Below are 17,394 nucleotides of genomic sequence, written 5' to 3'. Positions count from 1 at the left end.
AAGGTAGGGCTCGTGGAAGCAAAAGTGAACACTAACACCATAAACTGTAGCGTTTTATAATACAAAAGTTCGAAATAAAATAATATTTTTTCATTGATTGATGAAAATTACCTTTTAACCTATTAGGGCTGACATTACCGAAATAAACAGGTAAAGGACGTGGACAACAGCATGGCTCCATTCAATGTTAGAATTATTAATTTCTCGGACATCATCATTGCTTTAGAGTGAGAGTGGGACGACGATCTATTTCGCTGTTTCTGCATGACATTGCGCGAAGAATTCCGCTCATGCGAGACATTGCATAGCATTCATGAGGAGCAGACCATTGCGTCTACACCGCTGAGAATCCTTAGTATGGGTGCCCCATCAGCTTGCCATGCAAAATTTCGCCATCACACGACCCGACGTACTTGCATTCTACTTCGGGCTTGCGCGCTCTAGATCGGCGGCTTCATTTCAGGGCACTGATGCGCGTTCACGAACACCGCTGCTCGAGAATCAACAACAGGACATTTTGGGCTTGTCCTGCGTGCGCTGGTTTGGCGCTGTGAAAATTGCACCACCACGTTCTTTTTAGTGTCGTTTTCAGCAGCCGTTGCACACACGCAATATCAGCTGCGAGAAGCGGAACACTTGAACATTCACCAATCTTGGTGACAGTTGAGCCCACAGAAGCGCTACCTTTAATTTCAGCGTTTCCCTTCCGAGAATACTGTTCCCCTTGAAGGATTCTGCAATCATGGTCTGATGTGCGAGATCAGAGCACCATGCCTGTAACTTAGCATATGACTTTTTAAGTTCTTTGTTTTCTGCCTTTATTTCCTCGTATTTCTTGTTCAGCTCAGCCAAGAAAGACTTCATATCTCTTAATTCTTTGCGAAATCTCGCTCGATACTTAGTCCTTGAACTCTACGCGCACTTCATGCTTTAATTCTTCAAAAAGTGCTCTGATCTCTTTTGGCATCTTAAGGGTAACAACAGCCAGCAAAACAAGAAATAAATTGTGGTAGAACAGTAACAACGCAACTGCAACCGCAACCCAACAGCAAACAAAAACAGCGAAGGAACAGACACTTTCAATTACACTTATGGCAGCAGCAACAGTGGCAGTATGCGCGCATGTGCTGACAAAATGTGTGGAAATGTACGACGAACTGGCAAATACCAGCAGAACGTCGTTATTCACTAAACTCTTGCCACCGCTGTCACTGCCAAAGTGAGCGAAGTATGGCCGTTTTGACGCCCACGAGATGCAGGCGATAACGTCCAGAAGATTACGACCAGTGATCACAGATGGCAGTGGCAGACAATAGCAGGTCGCAGGGAGAAACAAAGCGTGTCGTCAAGCCAGGATCCTTAGTGCTGTAGGAGATGTTCCGAAGTCGTCAACAGACCGCCTATTGCATTGCTGATGCTTGCCCGGATTCAAGGCGTACAGTGCAGGCAACGCGACGAGCCCCGCAACCTGCAAATATCAGTAGAACGTCATTTTTCCGCGACCGCTTGCCAGCGCTGTCACCACCAAACTGATAAAGAAACAGTTGATTAAGTAGATAAAGAAAAAGAAAGAAAGGTTCGTCGTCGTGCGCATATGCAGAGAATCGCACACAATCTCAAGAAAATAGGCATGCGTGCTGCTGTAGATGTAATCTTCTCTGCCCAAACAAACACCGAAAAATTTCTTTGATGGGCAATCCTGAAGCCAGAAAGAAAGCAGAATGCTCAGAAAATCAGAGGGATCAGTTTGTTATTTGCGAGAAAAGCGTATTTTACTCTCTCCCATGGACTTCAGGAAAAGATATATCGGCCAGTCGGGTAGGTGCGTGAACGACCGGCTTAAGAAGCACAAGAACGTGGTTGGAAAGGCTGTCGGGCCACCTGTCATTGCACTGTAGAAGTTGTACTTGCACGCCGGTCTACAGGGACTGTACGATTATTAAGAAAGAGAAGGAAGGACAAGCTGACACGTCAAAGTGATCTAAGCATATGAAATCTATCGTGATAACCATTATTGCTTACGTACACCTTCGGCGCTGCTCTAAAATAGGGAATGGAATATTTGGATGATGATTTGTAAAGGGCGGAGGGCGATATGATGGCAGTGCAATTTCTTTTTATTTTTTGGTGTTTGGCTTGGTTAACCTTTTGTTTCAGCGTGTTGCTCCTTACAATAAAGTACCAGTTGTAGTACAGCCCTGTTGTTCCTCGCTCTGTGCCCGTCTGAGTGCGCTGATAACCCTTTAAGATGCTGTACCAATATTAGCCAACCAAGCCGTTCTTGGAAATTTCCACTTTGGTAATCAGGACATCATTTCTTTTGCCGTACTTTGCAGCCTGCTTGGACGCGTGCTTCACACCTACCTCCCTTTCCTGAGCCCTTAGCTACTGCAAACGAAGCGTGTGGAAACGAATGAAAACCGATACCATCGTTCAGCGCCAGAACCATGAGCCGTGGCTGTTATATTTAGTATATGCTAATATACGCAGAATTCTATCAAAACGCATGGAACTTAAATCCTACCTGGGAAACTGCATATGCGGCGTACTAACTTTGACGGAAACTTGGCTTCATTTAAGTATTTTAGATCATTAGATTTTTCTCGACACTAACGATTACGTTATCTACCGCAAAGATCGGGAAGGTGAACAAGGAGGTGGTGTTTCAATCACCGTTAAAGATAACAAGATAATTAAGACATTCGCAGCCAATTGAAGATCATATGGGTCTGCATCACGCGATCATTTACTAATTCTTTAATTGTTGTTTCTGCCTCCAGGTTTCTGCTCAGAAACCTGGAGGCTTACGAAAAGGGTTCTACTTAAATTGAGGACGGCGCAACGAGCTATGGAAAGAAGAATGACGGGTGTAACATTAAGGATAAGAAAAGAGCAGATGGGTGAAGGAACAAGCGCGAGTTAATGACATCTTAGTTGAAATCAAGGAAAAGAAATGGGCATGGGCAGGACATTTAATGAGGAGGGAGATAACCGATGGTCATTAAGGGTTACGGACTGGATTCCAAGGGAAGGGAAGCGTACAGCAGGGGGCCGCAGAAGGTTAGGTGGACGGATCAGATTAAGACGTTTGCAGGGACAACATGGCCAGAATGAGTACGTGACCGGGGTAGTTGGAGAAGTATGGGAGAGGCCTTTGCCTTGCGTGGGCGTAACCAGGTTGATGTTGATGACGACGACGATGATTATACGCAGAACTGTTTAGTTTTAGCGGGAAAGAATAAAAAAAGATAAAACCTTGTCTCTAAATTCACTTGACAATCTTTTTTAAAGCAAAGTTGTCTTTGGCTCTTTCCTCGACTTGCCTGCCGCCGCCGTCGTCGCGCCCACAGGGGGCGGGTCAGAGCGTGTATATCGGTGACAGGCGCGAGCAAGAGAGGAGAGGCGAGAGGAGAAGCCCGTTTTCACACCACCGCGTCGAGTGTGCACCCTACTGAGCTCCTTGGCCGTCGCCACATTAACTGCTTGACAGCTGTTTTTATCCGTGACTCCCCCGAAAAGCATGGCAGAAAGATGCGTGTCCAGAGAGGATGCAGATAGAACTCTAGAGAGGAGAAGAAGGAGACGGAGAAGAATAGGCAGTTCCCGCACAAGAAAAAGGGGTACGTGACGTGGGAAGGCAAGCAAACCCCACTACTATACGATAGTGGCTGCGGGGACAGAGGATAAGCTTAATTTCTAGGTACGATACAGTACGTTGCGGCCATTTCTGAAAAATAAACGACATGCAAATATGTCAGGCGGGCAACTTATGCAGGGCGTGCAGAAGCAGAGCCGCATTAATTAAAGCGCACCGCATATTCCAGGAGACACTACGGAAGCGGTCGATCATCAAATCAACTCTTCTGTGCACGCCGCGTCAGCTTTGCGGCTATTCCATTGCTAGAGGTTTTGCATGTTATCCCGAACGCGGGAGCTGCATTTCGACATGGGCGAAATAGAAAACGGACGTACACTTAGGCTTTGGGCACGTTAAAGGCCATCATGGTGTCAAAATTAATCCGGAGTCCGCCACTACGGCGTTGCCTCATAATCCGAGTGTGGTTTTGGCATGTACGCAGCCCATAAACCAATTCAAGTTTAACACTTCTGCCACAATGCAATGTGCCATGTGAGACAATGATAACGTTCAACCCTCTCTGAGGCTATAAATTATGTCGCACAACAACGCCTCAAGCAAACACCTCTCCCTTTGTGTTCTGTCTACTACACGGACAAACAGCAGTGGTGCACGCAAGGTAGCGTTTAATATCAACTCACCACTCTCGTGTTACCCTAAACATTGAAGAAATTAAGCTTCAGCCGTCAACATCACCACTAATTATCGTCAGTCAAAGCATCCAACACGGAAAGCTTCACTTACATCGATTCCCACAGTGCGTGGGATCTGCATAATTTTATCCGATGCTTGCGTCAGCTGACGGATGGGGTACGGCGGCAGAACCCCAATCCCAACATTACCTTCAGCCTCAGGTGGTAACTCCGCCTGCACCAACGCCAGGACCAAATATGCTACGCGATTCTGTGGCTCAACGCGCTTCCGGAGTGCTAACAAAAACACCTAGCACGATTTCACCGTGCATGGAACTGCACAAACAAACGTGATGGCCAAAGCACCAATCGTAATCTGGCAGTGGAATTGCAGGGGCTTCCGCCGTAAACGCAGGTCCCTGGAATACACGCTTCAAAATCACCAAACCAAACCTGACATATTTGCCCTCCAGGAAACTGGGATAGCGGCAAAACTATCAGGTTTTGCAGCTTACAACGAAATTACCGCTCCAGATATCTCTCCGGCCACGGCGATCATGGTGAACAGAAATCTGACCGCCAATCAATTAAACCTAGAATTCACGGTGGTGTCATACACCTTCACTGAAATCCTGCCAAAACGACGATCGGACCAAACGCTCTACATCCTGAATGTTTATAGCCCCTCTAGGGATAAAAGCCTCGCCTATACTAATAGGCAAAGCATATAAAGCTGCAAAGCATGCACAACTCGTGCTGCTGGGAGATTTTAATGCGCACCATTCGGCCTGGGGCTATCAAAAATGTCAAAAGAAGGCACAAACTCTGGGAGACCGCTCAAGACCTTGGTTTTACTCTTCTTGTTGACCCTGAAAGACCAACCCGCATAGGCAATAGCGTGAGTCAAAGCACCTCGCCTGATTTGACCTTCATCAAGAACATAGACAAAGCCATCTGGGAGAATACCGAACTAAACGCTGGTAGCGACCATTACATTCTCTCCATTACGGTACCATCCAGAGGCTACAAGCGAAATAAGCTGAAAATTAAGCACACTAAATGGGACGCTTTCCGGTATGTTCGCAATGGACGCGAATCCGCAACCATTACAAACCTTGATGAGTGGATATCGACTCTTCTCAATGACGCAGCTAACTCGACCACGGAGGTAGACCAGGAGGAGGACGGTCTGTGTGAAATGTTAAATGGAAGAGATAAGTGCAGTGCCGTAATTGTGTCTCACAGGAGGACACCTCAACAACACTGCACGGGGAAGGGGTATGGGGAAAAAAACATGGATATAGTGACCGGAAGTAAAAAAAAGAGAGACCGGAAAGGCAAAAAAAAAACGACAATGTAGCTAAGCGTTTGCGGGGCCTACAGCCGCGCTCTGAGGTGTGTTGCTTCACAGAATTCCATCAATGCCGAAAATGCACGCCTATTGATGGAACTGGGAGCGTTGGGGAAGAGTAGGCACTGCAGGGTGGTGGATGGCAAGCCACATCGGCGGTAAGAAGCGTACAGAGCCTCCCTCTCGGTCCCGAAGGCCGTGCAGTGACGTAGAAGATGCTCCAGTGCCCCACGCCGTCGCAGCTACCGCACACGGGCTGCCGGTTCCCGTGAGCCTGTATGTGCGCGCCGATGTTTTGTAGCAGCCGATGCGCAGGCGGATAAGGAAGGCGCGGTCAGCCCGAGAGAGGCCCACACGCGGTAGCAGGCGCGGGGGCGTTCCCGCCGCGACGCGCCCATCGGGTTATTGCGCAGTGAGGCTGCGCAGAACCGCTGTCTTGGCCGCGTCGAAGCTCGTCACCAAGTGGGTGAGGGGAAAGCGCTCACCGTGCGCCACCTTGGCGAGGGAGTCAGCCTCCTCGTTGCCTGGCAATCCGATGTGTGCGGGTATCCATTGAAGCGCCAGGTCGCAGCCTTGATTCACGATGTGTCGCAGCTTGCAGCCAACTCGAACAACAAGGGGCACTCCGGCGTAGTCCCGCACGAGAGTAAAGCAGGAGTCACACGGTACGATTCGGCGTCCGATCCGGCGTGCGGCGCCACATGCTCCGGCATGCGGCATACGATGATTCGGGACACACGGTGCGTGCATCCGAAAGACTGAGCGGCGCGTAAGCTCCGCCCAGATTCAGCCCTCTAGCTTGACTTCAGAGTCACGTCGAGAAACGCAATATAAACAACTCTGCACAACACTGCGTCGCTTTACGCGAACACTGCCAATAACGTTATGCCCCTGCGAGTGACAGAACACCTCACGACGGCGCGTCGTCCACTGACGACTCCGCTAACAGCCAGCGATATAGGGCCGGTAGGCCTAGCTAGGCAGGCGCCGCGGCCGACGGCGCTTACGATCCAACCCGAGCTCGTCGAAGAGCGCTTATGTTTGCCAAAACAATTAACACTGTACACTTAGGTCTCGTAATTAAATACAATTGGTTTACTCGACGCAGTCGTTGCAAAGAGCAAACATGCAAGCGAAGCGAGCAGCCTCGCTCAGACGGTCGGTGTATGCTGTCTGCCCGCGAAATGCCCTCGCGTCGCGGCTCCCGATCTCGCCGGATAGCTTAGTCCTAGTGTACTAGGCGTTGCTTTGAATAACAGGCACACGTTCGAGATAATTTTACTCAACTGGTAATTATATCGTGTCGGAAACAAACTGCAGCAGGCAAGGAAAAAAAACACTGCGAGAAACCGGCCAGCCAGCGCCGCCTCCGTGGAGGGAACGTCACATGCCAGCCGCGCTGTCATTGGCATGTGACGATCCCTCCACGGAGGCGGCGCCAGACGACGGTGCGGTTGTCGGACGCGTCGGACGATGAAAATCTGCCCGGTTTGTCGCACGCCGGACGTCCGATCCGGCGCTTCGGCACGGCAAAACACCTCGATTCCGGCTGCCGTTCCGGCGCGTCGGACGCCGGATCGGACACCGAATCGGACCGTGTGTCTCCCGCTTAAGTGAGAATGGCCGCTGACAATGTTCGTATGTTCCAACAGGAGGTCGGAAGCGAGATCGATGGCGGCGATTTCGGCCACTGTCGACAACGCGGCAAAGCGCAGTCGGCACTGGCGCGTTTCTGAGATGTCCGGTGCCGTGCAAGCCGCAGCACCAGACCCGTCCGGCGTCACCGAGCCATCGGTGTAGACGAGTAGTCGTCCTGCCAGTCGCTCGTGCAGTAGGGAGGCGGTCTCCTGTCTCATGGCGCACACCGCAGTTCGGCGATTTGATGCGACGCCAGGCACCGAGATTTTCACGTTAAGCAGACTGGAGTAGTACGGCAGCGAGACGAACTGTGGCGACGACCCGATGAGCTTTGACAACTCGGTGGCGCACTTGCCCATTCCCGAGTTCGGCAGGGAGTGGAGTCTGCAGACGAGCCGCTGGCCTTGTGGTGAGCGCTGCAGACGCTCAATGTAGCGAAGCGCCTGCTTTCGTGCACGAAGCGATGGTGGCCAGTTGCTCACTTCCGCGAGTGTCGCCCCTACTTGGGAGGAGCGAGGGAGGCCGTATACTTCTCGCACCGCAGCACGGTGCGCCATGTCAATAGCATTCCAATTCGCCGCTCGAGCGTTGGTGGTGGGGAGGGCGTAGAGTGCCCTCGATGTGGCCCCAGACTTGTACACGCGCAGTGCGAGTTGCGGCGTGCATCCGTGTCCACGCGCGAGAAGAGAGCGCGCGGCGCTGGCGACTTTCCTTGATTGCTTGCAGATATGGGAGACGGCCACATTGAAGTTGACGCGGCAGTCGATCTGCAGGCCGAGGTAACGGACGCTCTTGCGCCACGGGAGAGGGCAACGGCGCAGTCAGCGGTGGCGCTTCGGAACGTGCTCGTGTTCCTCGCAGGTGTACCAGTAGTGCCTCTGTTTTGGTCACCGACAGCTGGAGGCCGATGCCTCCCATGTACTGGTCCACCACGCCAATTGCAGTCTGGACAGATGCACGCACCTGATAGCCGACTTGAGTAGGGCCAGTCGCAAAGAAGGCGATATCGTCAGCGTAGATTGCCACCATGCCCCGTGTTGTAGCTCCGACGGGGCGGCCGGACGAAAGGGTTACGGCATGAGGCCTAAACGGCAGGGGCTAACAGCGCCGCAAGAAAAGAGCCGGACTGCTCCAGTTGGGGACCAGACAAAGAATCGCTCTTTATTTCTGAGGAGGCAATTTACAAGAAGCACTTACAGCGTTGGGCGCTGAGTGGCGCCCTGATGTAAAAACCAAAACCGAAACCAGAAGTCACGGATACCACATCACCTCTCCCTTGAAAGGAAAAAATGATCCACTCGCTCTCTTCGCGGCAAAAATCCATCCCCCATCCAAATCCCATCCTCGTCGCCAGTTTGTTGTAGCTCCGACGGGGCGGCCGGACGAAAGGGTTACGGCATGAGGCCTAAACGGCAGGGCCGAGCAGTGCCGCAAGAAAAGAGCCGGACTGCTCCAGTTGGGGACCAGACAAATCGCTCTTTATTTCTGAGGAGGCAATTTACAAGAAGCACTTACAGCGTTGGGCACTGAGTGGCGCCCTGATGTAAAAACCAAAACCGAAACCAGAAGTCACGGATACCACACCCCGCGCGCGCGTTCGACCGCGTCGGCATTGACTTCCCAACACTCCAAGCGGCAACCGCTGGGTTATTGTTGCTATCGACCACCTCACGCGGTACGCTGAAACTTCAGCCCTAGCGTCTGCCACAGCAAAAGACGTCGCCAGTTTTATCCTTCAAAATCTGATTTTACGCAATGGAGCACCTCGAGAACTACTGAGCGACCGTGGTCGCGTATTCCTCTCCGACGTCATTGCGGCATTGCTAGAGTGTCACATCATTCACCGCACTACTACGGCATATCATCCATAAACTAATGGGATGACAGAGCGTTTCAACCGCACCTTTGGCGACATGTTGGCCATGTATGCTTCATCTGACCACTCGAATTGGGATCGCATTCTGCCTTTCGTCACCTACGCTTACAATACCACCACGCAAACCACCACTGGGTTCTCCCCTTTCTTACTCCTTTACGGACACGAACCTTCATGCACTATGGACACGATTCTGCCTTACCGACCAGATGCTTCGGAGTGCACGACTGTTTCTAGAGCGGCTGCTTACGCCGAAGAATGTCGCCAGCTCGCTCGTTCGTTGACATCCCAGGAACAGTGGCGCCAAAAGCATCGCCACGATTCATCTACTGCGGCTACGTGCTTTGCTCCTGGCTCGCTGGTCTGGTTGTGGGTGCCCTTTACTCCTCCAGGCCTTTCCTCTAAGCTGCTCTCCAAGTACCACGGTCCTTATCGCGTACTGTAACAAACATCCGCAGTCAACTACCTCATCGAGCCAACGGAAGCGCCTTTCGACCAGCGTCGTCACGGCCAGGAAATTGTCCACGTCTCCCGGCTCCAGCAGTGCCATGACCCTGCTGTTTTTTCGTGTCCTTAGGTCACCAAGATGGCTACTCTTTCGGTGGGGAGTGATTGTACTGAAGGCACTGGGCAGTGGACATGGTGCCAGTGAATGAGAAGAAGACGACGAGGAGTGCTTGCTTCCTCGCTTTCGATATAGCACCGACCTGTTTTAAGCCTACCGCTGCAACCTAGAGCTAGTGCTGCTAGGCGAGCACCCCCCGTTGCAGAGCATATAATAAACACGCATCTAGTTAATTTTCTTGAAAATAACAACTTCTTCACAGTTATGCAGCATGGTTTCCGTAAGAACTTCTCCTGTGAGACTCAGCTCATCCTCTTCACTAATGACCTACATGCCAATTTAGATTCTGGTTTTTTAACAGACTGTATATTTCTCGACTTTTCCAAAGCGCTTTACAAAGTGAACCATGCATTGCTTCTTCATAAATTAAATGTTCTAAACATAGAACCCTCCGTAATTGATTGAATTCGAGCGTTTCTGACATCAGGTGTTCAATTTGTAACCACTAATGACGCTAACTCACCTTTAGCCCCAGTTGACTCCGGCGTCCCGCAAGGGTCTGTACTCGGTCCTTTATTATTCTTAATTTATATTAATGACTTGCCCACTGACGTTTCCTCGAACATTTGTCGATTTACGGATGACTGTGTCTTGTGTCGTAAAATAACGAATTCTTCAGATATTCTACTAATTCAGGAGGATCTCAATAACATAAATGAGTGGTGCCGTACGTGGCGCATGGAATTAAACATTAGAAAGTGTAAGACTATCAGGATTTCTCGTACTAACGTGATCTGCCCCACCTATACGCTAAATAACATCCCACTAGAATGTGCAACGTTATATCGATACTTGGGGGTTCACATTGCCAGCAATCTCTCCTGGAAAACTCATATTGATCACATAACATCTAAGGCCGCTCGTACACTTGGATACTTTCGTCGGAAATGTTCTCTAGCACCATCATCGCTAAAACTGTTATTGTACACAACTTACATTCGTCCTCAAATAGAGTACGCATCGTCAGTATGGGACCCTGGTCATGACACCCTCATACAGTCTCTAGAGGCAATACAGAATTGATCAGCCCGTTTCATTCTCACCAACTACCAAAGAACTGCGAGTGTCACTAACATGAAAGCTCTCCTACACCTCCCACTGTTATCAAGCCGTAAAAAACTATCTCACATATGTCTTTTCCACAATATCTACTACCACAACACATATTTACGTTCTTTGTTCAACCGCCACCATACATTTCATCTCGCATCGACCACCGCCAAAAGGTAAACATTCCGCACTGCAACACCGTCGGCTTTTCATATTCATTTCTTCCCGAAACGAGCAAAGATTGGAATAACTTACCCACATTACTTACAAGCATAACTGACACCAATAACTTTAAAAGCACACTTCAAAGTTTCATGTTATAAATTAATGTTGCGTCTGCTTGCTCTGTATAATAACTGCTTTTATGCCATAATGTTAAGTTATGGCTTGTATTTTTATATGCTATGTTCTTTCCTTTCTATTTTTGTTACGCCATGTATTTTTGCCACGCTTACAAGTTTCTATTTTCCATTTTAATTATTTTGTATACGATGTTTTTTTGCCATGTTGTTTGCCTTCCTTCCTTATTTTGTGATTTGCCTCTGTATTTACTTTGCCCCTCCCCTCTGCAATGTACAACCGTACCTTGAGGATATGATAAGTAGATAAATAAATAAATAAATAAAATCGGTTAGGTTCCCTAGACGCAGGGAGGACAAGCTTTTACCGCGACGCGGCCACTAGGTCAGTCTCGTGCATTGTGCTCCTCGAGGTCTTGGTTCCTCGCTAGTTCTGCGGGTCCGAGAGGGCCGCCGCCCCTTTCCTGGGGGTGCTGCCCCTCTCCTCGGTTTCGCGCGGTCGCTGCCTCTCTAGAGCTGCCGAGACCTGCTGGAAAGCCTTGAGTTTTGTCTCTTGACCATAGCTCCTCGTTGCAGCCTCTAGCTGCGGTGGGATCATCGTCTTGTCGCTGGCTTCTCGCGGATTTACGCTACAGTCCCAAAGGATGTGAGCCGCGGTGGCTCTCTCCTTCGCGCACAGTCTACGAACGTCACTCGCGTACATGCTCGGACACACGTACTTAGCCAGCACCGGGGTGAGCGGGGACCCCGTCTGTAACTGTCTGTATAACACTGCCTCCTTCCGGGTAAGCCCCGGGTGAGGTGGCGGCATAGTCTGTCTGTTCAGTCTGTACCACTTCACTATTTTGTTGAAGGTGGTCATCTTGTCCTTGGCACTGCACCGCGACCAGCATACCGAGTCGGCCGTGCTTGCAGCTGCGCGGTTGGCCGTCTCGTTGTGGTTCAGGTTCCCGCGTTTTGACACGTCACTGCCCATGTGGGCCGGAAACCACTTGATCACCACAGCGCTTTTGCGTGCGAAGTCTTCGGCCTTGTGCAGTATGTGTGCGGCCTCACTACATACCATACCCTTGGCGTAGTTCTTCACTGCCGTTCCAGAGTCGCACAACACTGTAGTGCATCCGGGATCGGAGACGGCCAAGGCGATGGCCACCTCCTACGCCCGGTGCGCCTCTTGAGTCCGGACGGTCGCCGCGGTCTTCGTTGCACCCGTCGATGTCCCGACAGCCACCACCGCGCATGCGTCGCTGCTCCCTCGATACTGCGCCGCGTCCACCTAGACGGCGCCTCCTCTGGCGTGGAGGTCCACGAGAGCCCTGGCCCTCGCCAACCTCCGCTCCTTGTTGTGCTCGGGGTTCATATTGTCTTTTTTTTGTTCTGAAATGTATGTACGCCTGTGTAACGCTATTACTTCATTGTTAACCACTCCTGCCCTGGCTGCCAGATGGCAGCTGGCAGTATTGCACAAATAAATAAATAAATAAATAAATAAATAAATAAATAAATAAATAAATAAATAAATAAATAAATAAATTCTGCGGGTTCCTGTGCCAAACCACTATTCCATTATAATATACGGAAGGCAGGGTAAACGACGCCCAGCAATTTGGACAACATGTATTCTTTAGTACTACAGCTCAGGCGGATACCGTGTGTCCAGCTCACTCTAGACAAGCTATTCAACTAAAAAACAAAATGTAATAAAGGTTTAAAAAACACGGCGCAAGATTAAATTGAAGACCTACGATGTTCGATCGTCAGACTTCTAACGAACGAACACCAGACGTCTTAAAATCGTGTCTCGCACCTTGTTTTTAAACATTCTTTCTTTTTTCGTTGAACTGCTACGGTAACGTTACCTGTGTAAGCTTAAATAAGGCTTCTCAGCTATTATTCTGCTAATTTGAAAAATAATAAAGAAATAACGGAAGCTATGTCTGCGTATGGAATAAACAGCATGTCGTTTGAAGCAACCTGAAGAACCGTCTCGTAACTTTCCGTTCTGCTAAATTAATTAATTATTAATGATTTTGGTAAATATTTTAATTATCAGCATTTCCATTTGTTGGGCGTGTTGGTAAACCGAAAGCATATTTAGCGCCAGCAAACAAGGAAGGAAGGGAGACGACATCACAATGCGCTAACTTCAACAACTTGATTTTCAGGAAATACACCTATATAACCCATACACAGTGGCACCACCTCATCCAAATCTTAATCATCCAAAAAAGCCGTCTCCTTATCTAACAAGTCGACCGAAGGGGCACCAACACACGTATCACTGTTCCGCCAGATAGCCTGAGCCCCAACAATCTCTCGCACACCTTTATCCTTGTGCTTCGCAAGAACCCGGCAGGATTCATACACCGGCGCACAGCCGCATTCCTGACAATAAGTTGACAGATGACCGTACTGCTTATTTTTCCCGTTTAGGCCATGCACCATTCCGAGTACCTCTTTAAGAACATATTTGTAATGCCGTCTGGGCCTGGGCTTTTCGTTACATCAAGTTTGAATATAAGGTTATGTACTCCGGTCACATCAAGATTTGGAAGAGAGGGCAGATTGCGGCACGCGGAAAATGGGGGGTTGGTGCCATCATCGGTAGAAAAAAACAGATTTGAAGAAGTTCTTGAAGGCATTGGCTATAGTTTCAGATTGAGAGCAGGATTGCTCATTAAGAATAAAGAGAGAAGGTACAGAAGATGCAGGACTAATTGATCTCCAGAATCTAGATGGATTTTTTTCCATAAATGTAGCCAAAGTATTACTAAAGTAAAAGCTCTTAATCTCTTGCATTTTAGCTCTTAATTTAGACTTCAACGTGTTGAATAAAGAAACATTTTCCTAACACTCGGAATGACTATGCTTACGTAGCCGCTTAATGCGACGAGTGAGTGGAATTATTTCTCCATTATACCAAGGGTGTCCTTAGTTCCGTTTAATACATCTTTGCGGCACGTACTTTGACAGGCATTCACGGACAATGTCACAAAATTTAAGGAGCAGTGTGTCTACATTGCAAAGTTCACTACAGGAAATTTAATTTTAGTTATACTTACACGGAAGTTGTGTCAATATTAGATGCTAGAGTGACTACGTAAGCATCAATCTGAATTGATTGCGACATGGTTTTTGAGCAGCTTCCCCCGTGCTATAGTGGGAGCCTGCAGAGATTAACAAATGTCACGCGTTCTCAAGAGCTAGGCACGCTCTCTTTAGCACGCGGGAAAATCGAGCGTGTCGCGAGAATTGAAATTGATGTTTTTAATTCACTGTAGCACTCAATGTTCACATAACGCATGGAAACGCTATGTTTAATTACAGTGATGAAAATGATTAGTTAATTAATTCATTACAAATGAGATCATTAGGAAGAATACAAGAAAGCGAGACGCTTATTCAGCTTGCTGCTAGCGGCATGCAATTGGCTTCATCGGCATAGAAATTTTAATGTTCTTAGAGAGAGAGAGAGAGAAAAATAACTTTTATTTATATAACCGGCAGATTGGTGGGGGGGCCAACCCCGCCTAGATGGCGGCCAGAAGCCCTTAAGCTCTAGCGGCATCCTCGGCCTGCTGGACAGCCAAAAGTTGGTCTTCGCGGGCCGAGCTGAGCAACACGGTCTCCCACTGCTTCCGATTTAATGTTCTTAGTCTTATTTTTTACATTTGCTGCATAGTAGCTGGGGCCAATTTTATCGAATCGTGTGGTGACCGGCTCATTGTGAGCAATGGACCTGTATTGTCCAGTTTTGTGTTCTGGCACTGGCCATTTCAACTAAAGATGCGTCGACTGCTACGAGACGCCACCAGCACCTCCTAGCTGACAGAGCGGCGGAGGTGTGGCCCGAATAAGCGCAGCAACCACGGGGAAGTTTCGCCCGTAGCCATGCGATATTCAGCATGCAATACGGCAGCAGCGTGAGTGCGCACGCGGATTTTACCGTAACGATTTCAGGCGCATGATCTGCCTAATGGCCGTGGGTGACAGCGAGAACCACGAAGCGGGCTTCTAATTGCTTTATATTGAAAAACACTGTCGACATACCGGACATTTTGTCTACGCCTAATAAAACATACTATTATGCTTGACCAGCCGGCTCGATAAACGCGCTTGGCTGGCTGTTTTGACGCAACAATGGCGTCACGAGGCGTTCAAGCGCTGCCTTCGTCCGAGATCGCCATGCCGAGCTTCGCGACCTCATACGCGCAGTCAATGTGGGTGGGCTCTACCGCGTTGAGCATTCTTCTGCTTCTTTATGATTTGGAATTCTGGCCAATTCGCGCTGTTAATTCAAATGAGCTTTTTTTGTTAAAACGGACGTTTGGCCGACTTGGTAAGCCACACGGAGCTTTTTTCGCTATCAACATTAATCATAGGCAAAAAGAAATTTGTTCCGATCAGAGCTTGTCTCCCCTATTTCACGGTTTACTCTTTTGCAGTGGACAGGAAACGAGAGAAAACCAATTTGGTTCGTCGTAATAGCCCGGAGGCGATCGTGGGGCTCCAAAGCGCCAAACGAGTGGAGTGGGTGCCGATGCACAAGACACGCTAATAATGCAGTCACGACTTCCACCCAAACAAGTGCGTCCCCCCCGCAGCCAAGGTCGGCGGCGTTTCGCTGGCGCCCGCAAATAGCAGCACGCCCCTTCTACCAAACGATCCTTCGACGCGCACGCGTCAAAGGAAGCAGTTTTCCTTAAGGCGCCCCTCGAGTTCAAGGCCCACGGAGTCACCGCGTATTTGCTCGCTTCAACGCCTCCGTTTGTTAGCAGAAAAGCGTTCGAGCTTGGAACACAAATCTGGCTTCTGAGGACAAAAGCGAAGCTTTCGTATCCTCTCGGCTTTCCTGGCGTTGCTGCTGGTCCTGCTCGCGTGCGCCGCTGGGTTTCTTGCAACACCGTCAGATGGCGCTTGCACCTCCGCGTTCAATTCAATAACACACAACACAGACAAAAATAAAAGGCAAAATAAAAATCTGAGCATGGTGGCAACTGCCATCACCCCGTTTCAAAGGGGACGCTCCTACCTTCCATCCATCCATCCATCCATCAGGTGGGGCTAATATCTTTGGACGGGAGAATTTAGGTTTGAAATTTAGTGTCAGAATATCAGGTGTTATGGTATTCGATGAAAACAGGGAACAGAGAGTTGCAATACGGGACCAGGAAATACCTCGGGTAAAAGTATGCAAATACCTTGGTATACGTATAAACGAAGGCAATAGATACATGGAAAACCGGAAAAAACAATAACAGTAAAGGGGAAGTGAAATGCAGCCATACTGAAGCACATAGCGCTATGGGGATACAATAGGTACGAGGTGCTCCAGAGTATGTGGAAAGGTATAATGCTTGCAGGACTTACTTGTGGAAATGCGGTTGTTTGCTTGAAATCAGGGGTACAAGCATGACTCAATGGGAACCAAAGTTCAATGGGACGCCCGGCATTGGGCGCTCACGGGAAGACTACAAACGAAGCTATGAAGGGTGATATGGGCTGGACTAGTTTTGAAGTGAGGGAAGCTCGCAGTAAAATTGATTATGAAGAGTGACTGAGGAATATGGAACAAAGTAAATGGGCTGGGAGAGTGTTCAGGTATCTGTACAGGAAAAACATTGATTCCCAGCAGAGGAAAGGAACTAGGAGCTTACCAGCTAGTATGCGACCTGTAGGGTGAGGAACACAGATACAAATACGTTAAGCAGAAAATTAGAGAGGCTGAAATAATCTCATGGGTGGCGACAATGGAAAGCAAACGTGCCATGAGTAACAACTCAAGTAGAAAAAGCGAAATCAGGAAAGAAACAATTTATGATATCTAAAAGGGAGGCTCATTACATTTCGTAGCGAGATCGAGATGCCTTAGAACACGCACCTGTAAAGCGAGATATAAGAAGGAAGAAGAAGCGTGTGCATGCTGCGGTAAAGCTAAGGAAACAATGGAGAATGTTTCATTAGAATGTGAAGACATCTGCCCAACGGTCGATTTAGGCTCTACTGGCTTCCTTGAAGCCCTCGAGTTCAGTGAGAGCAGAGGAAACGTATGTATGTCGGCAATAGATAATAGTAAGAGGCGACTGGAAGATTGGTGGAAGAAAAGTAGGGAAACGACAAAAAGCAGAGACGCACAAAAGCAAAGTTCTCAATAGGGGGTCAGGAAATTTGGCTGTAGGAGTTCATCGCGTTTCTTTTTTTCTTTTTTTACCTGGCTAGGACAATAGGCCGTATAATAGCAAGAGCTTGGTGGTCCAACCCACCACCCCGTTCCAAAGATGCTCAT

The 17,394-nt window shown here is 48.9% G+C and overlaps 1 protein-coding gene across 1 annotated transcript in view; it reads left to right on the top strand.

Moving 5' to 3' along the window:
- Positions 1 to 17,394, top strand: part of LOC135896651 (trithorax group protein osa-like) — a 238,164-nt gene that overhangs the window by 21,170 nt on the left and 199,600 nt on the right. The window lies entirely within an intron of this gene.

Source organism: Dermacentor albipictus, chromosome 8 (assembly GCF_038994185.2).
Source record: "Dermacentor albipictus isolate Rhodes 1998 colony chromosome 8, USDA_Dalb.pri_finalv2, whole genome shotgun sequence".
Classification (NCBI taxonomy): Eukaryota; Metazoa; Arthropoda; class Arachnida; order Ixodida; family Ixodidae; genus Dermacentor; species Dermacentor albipictus.
The sequence above is the reverse complement of the archived record's forward strand: the minus strand, read 5'-3'. Positions and strand labels throughout refer to the sequence as shown.